This window comes from Pipistrellus kuhlii, unplaced genomic scaffold, assembly GCF_014108245.1.
Source record: "Pipistrellus kuhlii isolate mPipKuh1 unplaced genomic scaffold, mPipKuh1.p scaffold_m20_p_4, whole genome shotgun sequence".
In the NCBI taxonomy this organism is placed as follows: Eukaryota; Metazoa; Chordata; class Mammalia; order Chiroptera; family Vespertilionidae; genus Pipistrellus; species Pipistrellus kuhlii.
In genome coordinates this window covers 64,115,316-64,134,082 of record NW_023425540.1, presented here as the reverse complement: position 1 = coordinate 64,134,082, position 18,767 = coordinate 64,115,316, and positions in this window count along the sequence as shown.

Below are 18,767 nucleotides of genomic sequence, written 5' to 3'. Positions count from 1 at the left end.
TCTGTCTCACATGAAAGAAGCTGCCCTAAACAGGGTGCTACTAATATATATGGACTGCAAAAATCCTCCTCCCCAAAGACATAGCACCTCATTCCCCAAAGGTACACTCACTGCACCCTTCTTTTGCATACAGAGAAACTAGGTCACACAAGCAGCTTACATTGAACTACACACAGCTAACTCAATCCTATAAATGCAGAACCTTGAACTGATGCTTTACAGTATTTGCACATCTTTTTTAGCTTATATAAACACTGCATCCTTAAAATGTATACACTGGTATTGTGGGGAAACAAATATTAACACAATCAGTTAGCAATGTTAACATCACTAGACTCCAGTTCAAGACCGTTTTGCTTCTGTGGCATCCATAAATTAGAGCCTCATCCTTTATCAAAAGGAAAACATTCAGGAAAATAAATATATCACAGGCACACATACCATGCAAGCTAAAAGTTTTAAATGGCTACTAGTAACAGTTTTACAAGTTTGTTTCTAGTCATTCTATGTTCCAAACAGACTAATATAGGAGTTATCAATATCCTGACAAATAAAGGGCATAACTTAGAATTCAAACATTGGTTTCAAATTTAAGAAAATTAATAAGACTTCTGAATTTACAGAAGCTAAACCAATAAGTTAAATTGCATATGCTCTCACATCCCACACTTATACTCTGTAATAGTTTTGATGTTTCATACATAAATTTACTATCTTATTTTCAATAAATCAACTGAATAACACTGGTTAAGGGCCAATTCTATGCTGCCTTTTGATTGCTGTGTCATTCAAAAAGCTCACAAATTTGTGGAAACTCTAGAATAATAAAAACATTAAAGAATCACATATTAGCATATGCCAGACAATAAACACTAAAGAAATCTTGGTTAAGGTGAATTCTAGGCAGTTAGAGAACATACCAGAAGACCAAGAAATAAAAAAGTACCTGTTGTATTTGGGAGATAAGCCTGTAGGGAATGGAAGATACCTGTTTAGGAAACTAGGTGTAAAGTATAAAGAAAGCACTAAGGTGCATGGGATGGCAAACACTGAACGCCAGTAAAAGCACGGTGGACTCACAGTGGAGCAAAGCCTGGCAACAAAGTATTAAGAAGACTAAAAAGAGATGAAAGGAGCCAAAAATGGGTGAGTCAGTTAAAACGCCTATTGAGTTGACTCAATATATGGTTTAGAATATCATTAATATGAATTAAGAAAATAGATTTGTTGAAACTTTAAGACAAACTGTACACTAGGTGAAAGGAAAGACAGGGATCACAGCCAAATTTACTAAACATATGCAATTCTATCTTTCATTTCTGTTACAATTATATGAATATAATCCATAATATATAAAAGTAGTTTTTAATTCTAAGTGACTTATTCAAAGCATTTGATTGAAAAGGCTATGAGTGGTTCATAAAATTTTGTCCCTTCTAGTTAAACTATATATTCATCTCCTTATTATAGAATATAAAATAGAAGCTAAGAAATCATGAAACCTACCATAGTCAGAGAGTTACTAAGTGACAAAATTGAAGAGAAAAAACAACCACCACCACCTTGCCTTTAATTTTATGCACTATCTTAAAACAATATTTTGTCAATCTTTTGTAGTACTCTGTGCTTGTTACAACTGAAAGACCATGTAACAGGAGTTATAATAATGTGGGTTTAAACTTTGGTCTGTCACTAACTGGTTCTGTGACCTTGTGCAAGTCAATAAATCTTGCTGGCTCACAGTTTTCCCATAAAATGAGGATATTGGGTTACTCGGATCCCTTTAACAATAAAATTACATGATGAAATATTTACCTTTCAGAACTGCAAGGATTTGTAATTTGCATTTATTCTGGTTTCGGTATGCAGAGCAATAAGAATTTGTTTCCCTGTTTGCAACCTCAACTTTTAATTACTCAGCTTTATAGTTATTGACAAATATGAATTTGCTATTGACAAATATGAATTATTTGTCCTGCTCATTTTACCTGTTGTTTTTTATTTCAGATATCATTGTGTAGAAGAGCTTTGCAACTATACTCTCAGCATTCATATTCAATCATGAGTTTTCACTGAAGCTCATTATATTATAACAGCAAATCCACTTAATGCATAAGCACATTTAGAAAGGACATATTTAGCATGGATTATAGTGGCACTCAACAATTAAGGTTCAATGCCTTCCAGAAGATTATAACTAAGAGAATTATGCATTGTAAAGTTAGAAAAGTACTTTAAATTATGGTTTTTAATTTTAAAATTCCCAATATGCATAAGTGCATGCGTGTGTGTGTGTATATATATATATATATATATATATATATATATATATAACATATTTGTGGTACTCAACACCTGGTAGTAATCTGAATCACAACTTACATTTGCTTAAGTTTAGAAATAACTGTTTCCTTAAAATGGTAAGCATAAGCTCCCTGGATGGCTTAAGCAAGTACCAAAACTACTTAGATAAGTTAACCAATCCTATATAATAAAGATGTACTATGCAAATGGTCATTATGCCTTTAAGAGTAGTGACTGACCACGAAATGACTGGATCACAGATCAGCAGGAAGGTGGGGCAGTGAGCTACAAGCAAGCGGTGGAGAGCTACAGGAGGGGGGAAGGGCAGCAAGCTATGATTTTTCAAATGTGTATTCTATTGTACACCTCAGCATGAGCATCTCATTGGATTTAATGTAATGGTGTAATGTAATATACCTGTCTAAAGGTATATTATACATATTCCATTATAGTAGCCAAATGACTTCAACATACTTGTGATGAAAGCACATACACATCAATCTGTTTCAATGATGGAGAAATAACTGGCTTTGTTGAAGTTAGTAAAAGTCTTTATATCCTACATTTTTTTTCAATGGTAAACTTTTAACATGCCATTTTGTTTTTGTCTATTGGATTTATTTTAGAAAAAAATATATACTAATGTACCACTCAACTAGATTATGTTCTTCAGTTAAGCATGTGTGCAAGTACAGTTGACCTTCTCTCCTAGTTCTTTGCTGCAGTGCCATACAACTAAAATAACCTTTCTAGTGAATTCTGAAGATACTACATGTAGATCTTAAGACATTAATTCTGCAGGATACATGTGTCAGGCTTTCTAGTTTATTTAGCTGGAGGAATAAGAAATATGGCTCAGATTCTAGGGCAAAGCCAGAGACTCTGTGGTTGCCTTCAAGTTTCCAGCCTGTGCAGGTCAGAGAATTAAAACATTTTTATATGTCCTGCATTTAGTCTTTTGGGGGCTTCTGAGAAACCACCAGATCGTACTGGGCATCAGAGAACTCTGATGAGCAAAACCACTGCCAGATCATGTGGTTTGGAGAGAGTAAGTTCTCTTATTTTCACATAGAAATACCTGGACAACAGATTGCTGTGTGTCTCCACTACATTAACATCCACACCTCCCTTAGCTTTTGCTTCTATATGTAACTATTTGAAAATTAACCAGTTAGAAATCAAAACTCTTCTAAATAACTCATGGATCCAAAGGGAAAACAAAAATAAATTACAGATTACTTGAAATTAATACAAATCTATCTCATATCAAAACATAAGAATACCTTGCTCTATGCATTTATTAAGAACTTTGAAATTACTCAATTTGAGGCAATGAGGACCTCTGAAACCAAACATCTAAACCAGAGTTTAAGAGTGAGGATTTTTATAGTCCTAACCCCACTCAGCCGCCAAAAGAATTCTGGAACCAAGTTTACTCTCTCTAGAAAAGCCCGATCAAAAGAGCATTGAACTTAGGGATACTAGGCAAAGCTGATGAAGAAGATGGAATGCATTCATGAAAGCAGATTAAATTTCTGTACACTGAATAGCGGGCTTCAATCAAGACAAGAAAAGTAAATTTTATATAGAAAAAAATATATATATATATACATACATAATATATGTTATAATACATAAATACTATATAAATTTTACATGTTCACATTTAACTCTTAATATGGCAGGAGCATCAACATGTAAAATATATTATAATACTTATTGTTGAAAGTATTACATATATCCTCCCCCCTCCCCCCTCCCATTGACCTCTGCCAGCTATTTTTTAGTCAAAATCTATTCAGAGAAACAAAAATGTGCTTGTTTTGTATGGGCCACAGGTAATATTTTAACTGAAGTAAAAACTTATTTTTTCTGCCACCACTATTTTAAAAACATAACTCTGGATATGAAGCCCAGAACAGATACAGTAAGAAGGCAGAAATCATGATGTTCTCCAATTCCATTGGAGAACATCATGCTGAGTGAAATAAGCCAATCAATGAAAGAGAAACACCACATGACCTCACTCATTTGTGGATAATAAAGAGCATTATAAACTGATGAACCAAAAGATAGATATAGAGACAGTAAAGCAACAAGCAGATTGTCAAATTACAGCGGGGAGGGGAGGAGGATCTGGGGGAGATAATAGATCAACCGAAGGACTTGTATACATGCATATAAGTACAACCAATGGACATAAAACTATGGGGAGGGAGGGGATATGTGGGAGGGAGGGAGGGGGGCAAAAAAAATCATTAAAATATGTAAAAATAAATAAATTAATTAATTAAAAAAATTAAAAAAAAAGAAGGCAGAAATCAATACGTGGTCTACAATTTTATTTTAATGTATATTTTTAGAATTGGTTCATAATAATTGGCTTTATCCTATAATTATGGGTGCAGGACTATTTTTAATTTAAAATTTTATTTCTTCCAAAGAAAATTTATATGAATGAAACTTAATATTGGCAAATGGGCTTTATTCAATATAGATTTCTAAAATGAAATGTCAATGTTATATATTGTTCATAAAATCAACTTGAATTCTATAAATAGTATTTAAAGAAGCAATTACTCATCATTGCAGTGCAATTTTACTGTAATTGTAATATTGGTAATTTTTTAGGAACCTGAAGGTACACTAAAAACTACATACTGCTCTCTATGAAAAAGTATGCTTAAAGGAATTCATGAATGTAAATGACATGTGTCTACAAAAATAAAGCCATAAAAACAGTCTTTTCTTTTAATATCAGAACAGGCCCATATGCCAGAGATGCCTCAGTCAGAGATTATGGCCTTTCTGAGCCACATGTAGAAATAAAGTCTGTCCCACAAATTGTTTGATAATATTTCTTAAGATATTAGAAATTATTGCCTATGGTAAGAATTTCAGCGTAGCAACACCCATCTCCAACAAGAAAATGTCAAAACATGCAGTTCCCAAGCAAATATTACCATATTTTTCGGACCATAAGACGCACCGGACCATAAGACACACCAGTTTTTAGAGAAGGGAAATGAAGAAAAAAAGATTCTGAAACAAATAGTGTCCTAAAATATTTTATGTGCATTAAAACCCAACATCACAGTCATAAACACATGTAATCAACCCTGTAAAGTAAACAGCAGCATTTAGAACCATTTAGAGCCGGGCAAGCACACAGAGACCACACAGAGCCGGGCAAGTAAAAAAACTTTTTTTTTAAAGTATATGTGTAGGCTATATTTGGACCATAAGACGCAGGGACTTTTTCCCCCCACTTCTGGGGGGAAAAAAGTGCGTCTTGTGGTCCGAAAAATACGGTATATGTGTTCAACAACATTGTTCCTAGAAATTTCAACTAAACTCATAATTTAGGGAGGAAACAATTTTAAATGAGCTTGGTAAAAATCAACTGTTAATGGATATAATGAAAAAAAGACATATGGTTTCTTTTCATCATTACTAATTTGAGAGGTAATCATTTGGCTCAAAATTAAATGACAAGATGAGTATCAAATGCCACTTCAGGACTTTGCCTAATTATGATTCTTCTGTGGAACACACATATTACTTTAAGTGTTTGGCTATAAATGGATGGCAAGTTTTTATTTATTTTTATTTTTTTAAAATATATTTTTATTGATTTTTTACAGAGAGGAAGAGAGAGGGATAGAGTTAGAAACATCCATGAGAGAGAAACATCGATCAGCTGCCTCTTGCACACCCACTACTGGGGATGTGCCTGCAACCAAGGTACACGCCCTTGACTGGAATCAAACCTGGGACCTTTCAGTCCTCAGGCCAACGCTCTATCTACTGAGCAAACCGGTTTTGGTGGATGGCAATAGCTACTCCATAAATAATACTTTTTATCTTTAAAATGTTTTGGTGAACTAGAAGTTGGCAATGTTCCACTATCTAACTGTAGTACCCCCAACTATGTAAAGTCAGAGAGCACAGCATGCCTGGTACACCTAAACAATAACTTTCTGTTTGTGTATTTATAGAAAGCCTCTGCCATAGCTCCTTGCTTAAACAGTTTGGAAGATAAATAATGGATATGTGCCTTGGGAGAGATGGCTTTCTAGCAACACATTTATAGGAAATTCTATAAAATGAATGTGACATGTATAATTACATATAACAAATGGAAAGAATGACATGAGTAAAACCACACTCATATTTGACATAGTGAAAAACAGCATGAAGTCCAATGTAAATCTCCATACTTGTGGAGAAGTTGATTCAGTTTGATTTAATATTTTTTTTTTATATCTGGAAGTGCTTGCTCTCTTCCCCCATCAGTTTCCTAGAGGCTGTGGGAAAACGAATGCTATGCTTGTGTGAATGTGCACATTGATTACTGTAGTTTCATTTTTCTCTTCCTCTCAAGTTCTGGTAATGTCTTTTATTTTGGGATATTTTGGCTCAAGTAATAACACATGGCTAGAATTTTGTGTATGCCATTGTTGTTGGCTATAACATTGTTTTCTTAAAGTACAAGGAGAGGAGATAGACTTGTATATTTGGATCAAAGTAAGCAAATGTTTATACACAAAACAAAGACAACCTTGACTTGAAACTATTTTTTGACATGTCAGAAATAAAATGAACAAATATCACACACAAATAGTGGCTCAGGCCACCCTCATGATTCTGCCTGAGGAGGGACTGTGCCTCTGACATGAAAGCTGCAGCGACATGGTAAAATGGCTTTATGGCTTTCCAATTCATGGTGTAGCCACAGTTAACCTATAAGACCCAGGCCAGGGATAGAGAGAAATCAAGCACAGGGCAATGTGAACCTTCTCTAAGAGGAAAATATTGCAAAGAATTATGGGAGTTGTTAAAAAGGAAGTGATGGCCGAAACTGGTTTGGCTGTCAGGCTGCGACTGAGGGGTCCCAGGTTTGATTCCAGTCAGGGGCATGTGCCTTGGTTGCGGGCGCATCCCCAGAGGGGGTGTGCAGGAGGCAGCTGATTGATGATTCTCTCTCATCGATGTTTCTAGCTCTTTATCCCTCTCTCTCCCTCTCTGTAAAAAGTCAATAAAATATATATATATATATTTTAAAAAGGAAGTGATGATGATAGGAGGATAATAGTGAGCTGATAAAATATAGTACATTTTAAAGAAAGTGTGGAACATGTTTGTGTCTATATTTCTGTGTGTGAGTTCATAGGCATATGTGAGTCTCTGTGTTGTTGGTGTGTGTTCTGTGAATCATCTATCTTAGCATTAAACACATGTGGCTATGCTGCTTTTGGTAATACCAAATTATTATGAATATTTAAATATGTAACTTTGCAGTTAATCTTTGAGGAGATGTAAAATGGTTATTATTTGCAGATGACATGATACTATTGGGTCGGAACCTAAGTAATTGCGGGTTTCACACATATATGGCTTCAGTTGAATTTATAGGTTTGCAGACGTAGTACAAATGTAAAACACATTTTGTTATTTGATAGTTGGCTATTCAGCTGTTAATCAGTAAAAAAAAGTTTTTTGATCTGTTTTGTAGTTTTCGTTGGGCGTTCGTTGAAAAATGGAAAATCAAAAGGAACATTTTTGTCATATTTTGCTTTTTTATTTCCGCAAAGGGAAAAACGCATCGCAAGCTCATAAAAAGTTATGTGCTGTTTATGGTGACGAAGCCTTAAAAGAACGGCAGTGTCAAAATTGGTTTGCCAAATTTCGTTCTGGTGATTTTTCACTCAAAGATGAAAAACGCTCTGGTCGTCCAGTTGAAGTTGATGACACCCTAATCAAAGCAATAATCAATTCGGACTGTCACAGTACAACACGTGAGATTGCAGAGAAGCTTCATGTATCACATACATGCATTGAAAATCACTTAAAACAACTTGGCTATGTTCAAAAACTCGAAACATGGGTTCCTCACGAACTGAAAGAATCACAGTTAACGCAACGCATTAGCAGCTGCGATTTGCTAAAGAAACGTAATGAAAATGATCCATTTTTAAAACGACTGATAACTGGCGATGAAAAATGGGTTGTTTACAACAATATCAAGCGGAAAAGATCGTGGAGCAGGCCAGGTGAACCAACTCAAACAACATCAAAAGCTGATATTCATCAAAAGAAGGTTTTGTTATCAGTTTGGTGGGATTACAAAGGAATTGTCTACTTTGAACTCTTACCACCCAACCAAACGATCAATTCTGATGTCTACATTGAACAACTAACGAAATTAAACAATGCAGTTGAAGAAAAGCGGCCCGAATTGACAAATCGAAAAGGTGTTGTATTCCATCATGACAATGCAAGGCCACACACATCTTTGGTCACTTGGCAAAAATTAATGGAGCTTGGTTGGGATGTTTTGCCACATCCACCATATAGTCCTGACCTTGCACCATCTGATTACTTTTTGTTTCGATCTTTACAAAACTCCTTGAATGGTAAAAATTTCAATAATGATGATGATGTCAAATCGTACCTGATTCAGTTTTTTACTAATAAAAAACAGAAGTTTTTTGAACGTGGGATTATGATGCTGCCTGAAAGATGGCAAAAGGTCATTGATCAAAATGGGCAATACATTACAGAATAAAGTTATTTAGTTCCATGAAAAAATTGTCTTTGATTTTCTTTAAAAAATCCGCAATTACCTAGTTGCCGACCCAATATATATAAAGAACCCTAAAGATTCTACCAAAAAACTATTTAAACTAATAAATTAATTCAGTAAAGTAGCGGGATCAAAATTAGTACTTAAAAATCAGTTGCATTTTTATACACCAAACCTAAATTATCATAAAGAGAAATTAAGGGGAAAAAAAACCCTATTTATAACTGCATCAAAAAATCCCTAGAAAAAATTTAACCAAAGAAAAATATAAGATATTAAAGAAATTGAACAAGAAACAAATAAAAGGAATAACAGGAAGAATTAACAACATTTGCCAAAACCGGTTTGGCTCAGTGGATAGAGAGTAGGCCTGTGGACTGAAAGGTCCAGGGTCGATTCTCTCTCATCAGTGTTTCTAACTCTCTATCCCTCGCTCTTCCTCTCTGTAAAAAAAATCAATAAAATGTATTAAAAAAAAAAGAATTAACAACATTAAAATGTACATATTACGCAAAGCAATCTATAGATTCAATGCAATCCTATAAAAATACCAATGGCATTTTTCACAGAGCTAGAACAAATAATCCAAAAATTTATGGGGAATCACAAAAGACCCTAAATAGCCAAAGCAATCTTGAGAAAAAAGAACAAGTTTGAGGTATAACATTATGTGATACCAAAATACACTATAAGACTATAGTAATCTATTGCTTGCCTGCAGTGGAGGCAGGAGAGGCTCCCACCACTGCGCTTAACTCGACAGCCAGAAGCCTCAGCGCTGCTACAGAAGCAAGAGAGGCTCCAGCCACCACCTCTGCACTCGCCAGTAGTGAGCCCCACTTCTGGCTTAAGCAGCTCTCCCCCTGAGGGAGCACACTGACCACCAGGGGGCAGCTCCTGCATTGAGTGTCTGCCCCTGGTGGTCAGTGTGCATCTCAGCAACCAGTCATTCTGCTCATTCTGCTATAATGTCGCGTAAGCTTTTTTTTATGTAAAAGATGGGAAAGAACAGAGAGCCCAGAAATAAACCCACCTATTTAGTCTAATCGTATCTAATAAAAGAGTAATATGCAAATTGTCTATCACTCCAACCCACAAGATGGCTGCCCTCATGTGGTCAAAGATAGCTGATGTCATGTTGACACAAGATGGCCACTACAAGATGGCTGCAGGGGAGGGCAATTGTGGGGGACCAGACCTGCAGGGGAAGGGAAGTTGTGGATGATCAGGCCAGCAGGGGATGTCAGTTGGGTAGGACCAGGTCTGCAGGGGAGGACAGTTAGGGAGACCAGGCCATACAAAGGAGGGCAGTTGGGGACAACCAGGCCTGCAGAGGAAGACAGGGGCAATCAGGGCAGCAGGGGAGCTGTTAGGCGTCGATCAGGCTGTCAGAGGAGTGGTTAGTGGGTGATCAGGGTGGCAGGCAGAAGTGGTTAGGGGCAATCAGTCTCCCGCCACCACCTCTGATCAGGCTTATGGGCAGGCAAGTGGTTGGGAGCCAGCAGTCCTGGATTGTGAGAGAGATGTCCCGACTGCCCGTTTAGGCCTGATCCCACTGGGCAGTTGGACATCACTCAAGGAGTCCCAAATTGGAGAGGGTGCAGACTGGGCTGAGGGACACCTACCCCCACCCTCCCATGCATAAATTTCGTGCACCGGCCCTTTAGTAATCTATTACAAAGGAGGCAAGAATATACAATGGAGTAAAGATAGTCTCTTCAATAAATGTTATTCAGAAAACTGCACAGAATCATGCAAAGGTTTGAACTGGATCACTTTATTATAATAGTAGGAGGCCCAGTTCATGAAATTTGTGCATGGGGGGAAGGAGTCCCTTTAGCCCAGCCTGCACCCTCTCCAATCCGGGAATCCTCGGGGGATGTCCATCTGCTGGGATCAGGCCTAAACCAGTAGTCAGACATCCCTCTTACAACCCAGGATCACTGGTTTCTAACTGCTCACCTGCCTGCCTGATCGCCCCCACTGCCCACCACCTGCCGGCCTGCAACTGCCTGCCCTCTGGCCTGGTTGCCCCTCAACTGGCCCCCTCTGCAGGTCTGGTCATCCCCAACTGCACCCCTACTGGCCTGGCCACCTCTCACTGCACCCCTCTGCTTACATGGTTGCCCCTCAATGCCCCCCTGCCGGCCTGGTCCCTCCACACAGCCTGCTGTCAGTTGTTTGGTCATCTCTCCCTAACCCCCCTGATAGCCTGGTCACCCCATGCAGCCTGCTGGTTAGTCATTTGGTCATCCCTTGCTAACCCCCCTGATCAGCCTCTCCCACCCCAATCAGCCCGTAGCCCATCCCCCTAGCCCAATAGGGAGCAGGGCCACTAGCCAACCTCCTTTATCCCCTCCCCCTGGCCAACCCCACCCCTGATAGGTCCCCACCACTCAGATCTGCCTACAACCCTCCCTCTGGCCAGCCCCAAACCTGATCACCCCCCCTACCCAAGTAGGGGCAGGGCTGGCTGGCCAACTTCCTGCCACCCCTCCCCCCACCCAGACACACACCATATCGCCCCCCCCACCCCCATCCTGACCAGGGGCAGGGCCAGGCAGCCAACTGCTTGCCACTCCTCCCACTGGCCCCTTGATGGGCCCCCACAGTTCCAATAGGCCTGAGGCCCCTCCCACCAGCCAGCTCTGCCCCCAACCGCCTCCCCTACACCAATCGGGGGTGGGGCTGGCCAGCCAACCTCCCATGGCCTCTCCCCAGCTGTTGACTCCCAATTGGTCCCCCCACCCCAATTGGGGGTGGGGCTTGCAAGACAATGGCCCACAGCTCCCCCCCCCCAACCAACCCAGCTCTGATCAGCTTTAATCCGGGTGGGTCGTCTGGCCAATCTCCCTCCTTCTCCTCCTCCCAAAAGGCCCGGCCCCATCCACCCTGATTCATGCACTGGGCCTCCAGTGCAAAAATAAATGCAAAATGAATTATAGACTTAAATGTAAGACATAAAATCATAAAATTCCTGGGACAAAATATAGGCAATTAATTCAGACATCGCTCTTAGTAATAATTTTTTGGGTGTTTCTCCTTAGACAAGGGTAACAAAAGAAAAATACAAACAAATGGGATTACATCAGACTTAATAGTTTTTGTATAGTGAAAAAAGGCCATCAGCAAAACAAAAATGGTGGAAGATATTCATCAATGGTACATCTGATAAGGGGTTAATATACAGAATATATAAAGAACTCATACAACTTAACACAAAAAAATACAACCAAGTCAATTTAAAATGGACAGAGGACCTGAATAGGCATTTCTCCAAAGAGGACATACAGATGGCCAAAAGACATACAAATAGATGCTCAACATCACTATTAGAGAAATGTAAATTAAAACCACAGTGAGATATCACCTCACACTTGTCAAAATTGTTATCAATAAACCAAACAAGTGTTGTCGAGGATATGAAAGAAAGGGCATTCTCATGCATTAGTGAAATTGTAAATTGTTGCAGCTACTATGGAAAACAACATGATGTTTCTCAAAAAAATAAAAATAGAACTTCCATAAGACACAGCAATTCTACTTCTTGGAATTTATCGAAAGAAATCCAAAACACTAATTTGAATACATTATGTTCACTGCAACATTATTTTTAATAACCAAGATATGGAAGCAACCAAGATATGGAAGCAAACTACATGTGCATTAATAGACAGATGAATTAAGAAGATGTGGTGCACACACATTCATGGAATATTACTGGGATATAAAAAGAATGAAATCTATCCATTTGCGAAAACATGGATGTATCCAGAGGATGTCATGCTAAATGAAATAAGTCAGAGAAAGACAAACACCATATGACCACCTAAAAAAAAATATATTATATTTGGAACCAAAAAAAAAAAAAAGTGAACGAACAAAACAGAAACAAACTCAAACATACAGCAAACAAATTCATGCTGCCTGGTGGGAGTGGGGTTGGGTGAATGGGTGAAAAAGATGAAGGAATTAAGAAGTACAATTTGCCCATTATAAAAAGTCATGCATATGTAAAGTATAGAATAGGGAATATAGTCAATAATATTTTAATAGCTGCATAGGCAGTGGTCGGCAAACTGCAGCTCACGAGCCACATGGGGCTCTTTGGCCCCTTGAGCATGGCTCTTCCACAAAATACCATGGGCTGGGTGAGCCATTTTGAAGAAGTGGCATTAGAAGAACTTTAAGTTTAAAAAATTTGGCTCTCAAATTTCAATCTTGTACTGTTGGTATTTGGCTCTGTTGACTAATGGGTGTGCCAACCACTGGTATAGGGTATCAAATGGGTACTAGACTTGAGGTGATCACTTTGCAAGTTATGTAATTATTTAATCACTATATTGTACACCTGGAACTATTATAATATTGAATATCATCTCTAAAATAAAAATAATTAAATGTATGCAATTAAAGTATGAGCCAAAAAAGGCCTGGATCAATGAATTACCATAGTCAAACTGAAGGAAAAAAAGAAAAATGAAATTCTGTGTGGTCATATGATTGGGGCAGGGCAGCTGGACCCCACCTGTGCACAAATTCATGCACTTGACTTCTAGTAGCTACATAATAGAAAAGGGGTTGAGAAAGGCATTCTGGAAAAAAGAGAAGAAAGGACAGTTTGCTGGGCATTAGGCAAAAATAGAGCTAATAGAAGGAAATGCAAAAAATGATTTAGGGAAAGTAAAAGGTTCCATACAATGTTTAGGTTATTATAATACTAGTGGCCTGTTGCATGAAATTTGTGCATGGCTGTCCCTTGGCCCAGCCTGCACCCTCTCTAATTTGATATCCCTTGGGCCTAAACCAGCAGTTGGACATCCCTCTCACAATCCAGGACCACTGGCCCCTAACTGCTCACCTGCCTGTCAGATCACCTATAACCACTCTGCCTGACAGCCTAATCATCCCCAACTGCTCTGCCTTCTAGCCTGATCTCCCCTGCTGACCTGCTTGCCCCCTGCACCTGCCTACTCATTCCATCAGCCCCCCACTGCTGGCCTGCTTTTCCCACTGCCCCCTCTTCCCCCCCCCCCCCGCCCCCGCCAGCCTACTTTCCCTAACTACTCCCCCTGCTGGACTGCTTGCCCCTAACTCCCCCTCCACCCTGGCCTGCTCACCCCCAACTGCCCCCATCGCCAGCCTGCTCAACCCCAATTGCCCTCCCCTACTGGCCTGATCGCCCCCAACTACCCTGCCCTGCCAGCCTGATTGCCCCTAACCTCTTCTGCCTTGGCCCTACCTCCATGGCTTTGTCTGGAAGGATGTCAGAAAGGTCTCCTGGTCTAATCAGCATATTACACTTTTATTAGTTTAGATAATTTCTCCCTCAATTCTGCAAAATCTTCAATCACATCTACATGATATTACAATGCTTCTAGAGTGAACTTATTAGAGAAATCTTAAACTAGGCTTAAAATAAAATAAACCTCAGGACTAGACTAACATTTTGAAAACATAATTTTACTAAAAAAAATTAAACTTTAGTAGTTACTTTGCAAAGTAAAAATAACATTTTCTAAATGGTCACTAAATTGTTTCAGCAGTGTCAAATTTTCAAGTGTGGTATTTCATGTATGGATATTTGCATGCATTTTAAAGTATTAAATATATAAATCCTCATGTAGTGCATCATAAACTAATATTATAGACAAAAAGGGATTTAAAAATTGAATAATGGCTAGTCAGATTTCTGATTAAGGTGTCCCCATCTATTTATACTCTCAATACATTATCTTGCAAAGCATAATAAGGATAAGAAAAATATAAAATGAAATATAAATCTAGAATCAAAATAAGAAAAATACCTTTGTAATTTCTAATGAGAATCCCAAAGCAGAAAATAGAGCTATAGTCACATTCTTACAATTTAATGGAATTTAACTGAAAGGAAAAATGTTAACTGAAGGAAAAATGTTAACTGAAGGAAAAATGTTAACTGGAAGGTAAAAGTGATAAGGGTGATCGCAGCTTGGTTTACTGAGAAAAGTCAGCAGTTAAATTAGTGTCCCTTCTGTTTAACAAGTTTTTAAAAACAGCCATCCTGAAATTCTGTGTGGAGCATCAGTTTATACAAAGAACCTTCCTCTATGAATTTCAGACATTCCTTATGAGATTATTTTACTTCTTTCTGAAACTTATCCTTCAGAAAAGAGCTTCCTAGATGAGGTGTCACGAATGGCTTGTAGATATGCGTGAGATATTGATAAACTTATACCTTAGTGTGGCACACAGAGATCAGAAATATTAGAATCTTTAGGCAGCCATTTAGCTCTAAGATTTCCATCTACTTGTGTTAGAATACAACAGAAATATTATTCTTTTATGTGTTTACTGTGATTTAAAAATGGTTGGAAATCAAAGTATTAGTTCCCCTTAAAAGCCTCATTATTAGATTGCTGGGGTTGCCATTGCCATAAGAAAATACAACAGACTGGTGGCTTAAAAAGAAGATATTTATTTTCTCACAGTGATAGAAGTTGAAGTACAAAGGATTATATGAAAATACTATGAATAACTATATGCCACGAAACTGGAGAATCTAGGTGAAATGGGCAAATTCTTAGAAAGATAAAGACCAAAGTGAAGAAGAAAGTTCAGGAGGAAGAAGGGGATACCTGGAGGGCTACACTGTTAAAATAATGTCTGAAAACGCTGTCACAACTGGAAAATGTGGCCTTACTTTGACATTTACATAAGTAATGACTTCTACAGGCCCCCTGATATTAATTGAACTTTATTTGTAACATTTACCTTGCTTACCTTGCCAGAACATCAAATTCTATTTGTCAACCCCATTTGTGGGACACATTTATTAATGACTAGAGGCTCAGTGCCCCCAGTGGGTGCAAGTGCCGGTCAGGACAACAGCGCTCCTGAGTAAAGAATATTCAGTAACCACCAGAGGCTTGTCCTGATGACAGCGACAGGAGCCCCACCTTGGTCTGGTGCCCCTGCTCAGCTGCTCCACCATCTCACCCCAGCCAACTCCTGCCATGATTCACACACACACCCTGGTGGTCAGCACATATTATAGTGACCAGTTGTTCAGTTGTTTTGCCATTTAGTCTATTTGCATATTAGCCTTTTATTATATAGGATTATGCAGAACAAAGTGGGTTCTAATGTCATCTTTATATTTCTATACTTAGCAATTAAAATAAAATCAATGAAATATTTGTTTTATATTGCAGACATTGTCTTTTTTTCCTATGAAAAATGAGAGAATGCTTTATTCAAAGTATAAAACCACAAGGAATAAAATAAAAATGCTAGAAAGTCTTCTTTTTCATTCAATTAAATAAATGAACTCTCCACTGGAAGATGATATTCTCATTGGCATAACTGTCATAGATTCATGGCAGCTTTTTGGATGAAACCACTGATATAGGATTGTTCTGGTTTTAATAAAGTCATGATGCATGAATACTCTCCCAACATGGCTTTTTTGTAGAATGGTTTATTTTTTCCTGTTTGCATACTTTTTATTTGTTATCCAAATAGTAATTCTCTCTGAAGTACTCTTACATAATGGTGTAGATCTAAGATTGCTAATGGATTTTTGATCGTCACAGTTTTTTAAAACTTAGTCATTACCTAAAGTTAAATATTTCTCCAATAATAAAGATTCCCTGACCAGAGAAAGGCATTTATGCTGTGAATACTTATATTATGCAAGAAAGTCAAGCCTTCCCAAAATTCTGTACAAATAATACTATCAGTAAAGTTTTCCAAGACCCTCAGTTAAAAAAACCAAGCTTCACTACATGATCAGATTAGATCATCAAGTGAGAGAAATGTGTTTTCAGAAGCAAAAGATGATTTTGATTGTTAAGGTAGAAAGATGTCATTTTTCTTTAGTTTAAAAATCTGTAAAACGTATTTTTCATGCCCCCCCCCTTTTTATCTCTATCTGTTCAGAAAAAAAAATAATGATTGTCAGTAGTTGCTAAGTACCTCAGGAAAAGTAAGTCCCTTGACAGAATGTGCATCTTCCGGATAAGGAAAAATAATGAACTTAAGTCATTTTACAGAGGCTTTCAAAACAAACCAGAGAAAGACATCCAAGATCTATTGAATGAGCTTCTGTAAAGATAAAGCCACAGTTCTGTGCTTTAAGAGAATGAGACCTGGTAGAAGCAGGCTATAGGTAACAGGATTTAACAACAAATTTAATCAATTGCCACTGTAGGGTTCCCAAATGCACTGAAAAATCATTTATTATACTAAAATTTAACTTAATAAAATTTCTATGGCTTGTACAGTTTGTAGGGAGAAACATGTACAGCAGAGGTGATGATCAGTATGGCAGCATCCGGAATGACACTAGGTGACACTATTCAGTTCCTAGAATGTAAAATTGTCCTACAGTATTTCTAGGTAATACAATCAGTCAATAATACTGTAGTCAGGAAATCCTACCAGCTTTAATAAGTTATGTGTGTACTTTTAAAGTCTTAAGTCTTAAAGTCATTAAGGAGTCATTTCCACCATATGCCTCCAATGAATGTGAAATCATATGAAAGGTACCCTAAAACAACTATTCAGTTATTATTTTAGTTATGGATTAACTAATTTGTTTTAATGTTGACTATAACAGTCTATACATTTCAATTTTGTCTGGAAATTGTTGGGTGACTTAGTCTATAAATTTCAAATATATCTTGCTGATAGATATTTTATTCACCATTTTTATCATTAGTAATTTTCTGTAGAAATCTCAACTAAAATTGTAGATTTTATTTTTATTTTTCAGTTTTTTCTTCATATGTTTATGAGTTATTATATACATAAAGACTTAGAATTGTTATATTTTCAGGATGAAGTAACACTTTTATCTTTATGAAATGCTCCTTCTCATCTCTGTTAATATCCCTAGTCCTGAGGATTTCTTTGGTAGTAAAATATATTTTTTATCTTATTACTATTAAACTATAACTTTATAGTTAAAAAACATTTTCTCTAGATGACATACAGCTGGATTTAGTTTTTTAGTCTATTGTAATATTATTTGGCTTTTACTTGGAAAATTCAGAGCATTCATAATTAATCTATTTTATGGTTGTTTTTAAGTATATCATTGGGCTATTAGTTTTCCATTTGTTTCAAATGTATTTTTTTCCTTGAATTATTTTTTACTAAATATTTTCATTATTCAATTTTTCTTTACTATACTTTTATTAACAGTCATTTTTAAGTTTATATAAAAGTTATAAAGTCTGAAATATGCATATTAACTTACCACAGTATCGTCAAGTAATAATATGCCACTTCAGGTATGATGTAAGAAATTACTAACAGTATACTCCTATTATACTCTCTATATTATTACTTTTCTCTATATTTTTATATAGAGAAAAGTAATAATATTTTTATTACTTTTCTCTATATTACTACTAAAGGCCAGGTGCATGAAATTTGTGCCCTGTGGGGAGGGAGATTGTCCCAGCCCAGCCTGCACCCTCTCCAATCTGGGATCCTTCTCACAATCCGGGACTGCTGGCTCCCAACAGCTAACCTGCCTGCCTGCATGATTGCACCTAACCACTCCCCTGCCAGTTTGATCTACACCAAACTTCTCCCTGATGGCCCAATTGCCTTCAACTGACCTCTCTTGCAGGCCTGGCTGCCCCCAACTGCCCTCCCCTGCAAACCTGGTCCTCCCAAACTGCTCTCCCTTGCTGGCTTGGTCATCCCTAATTGCCCTCCCCTACTGGCCTGGTTGCCCCAACTGCCCTCACCTTCTAGCCTGATCACCTACAAATGCCCTCCCCTATTGGCCATTTTATGACCACATGGGGGTGGCCATCTTGTGTGAGGGCATGACAATTAATTTGCATATACCTTTTTATTATATAGGATTATAAAACTTTCTATA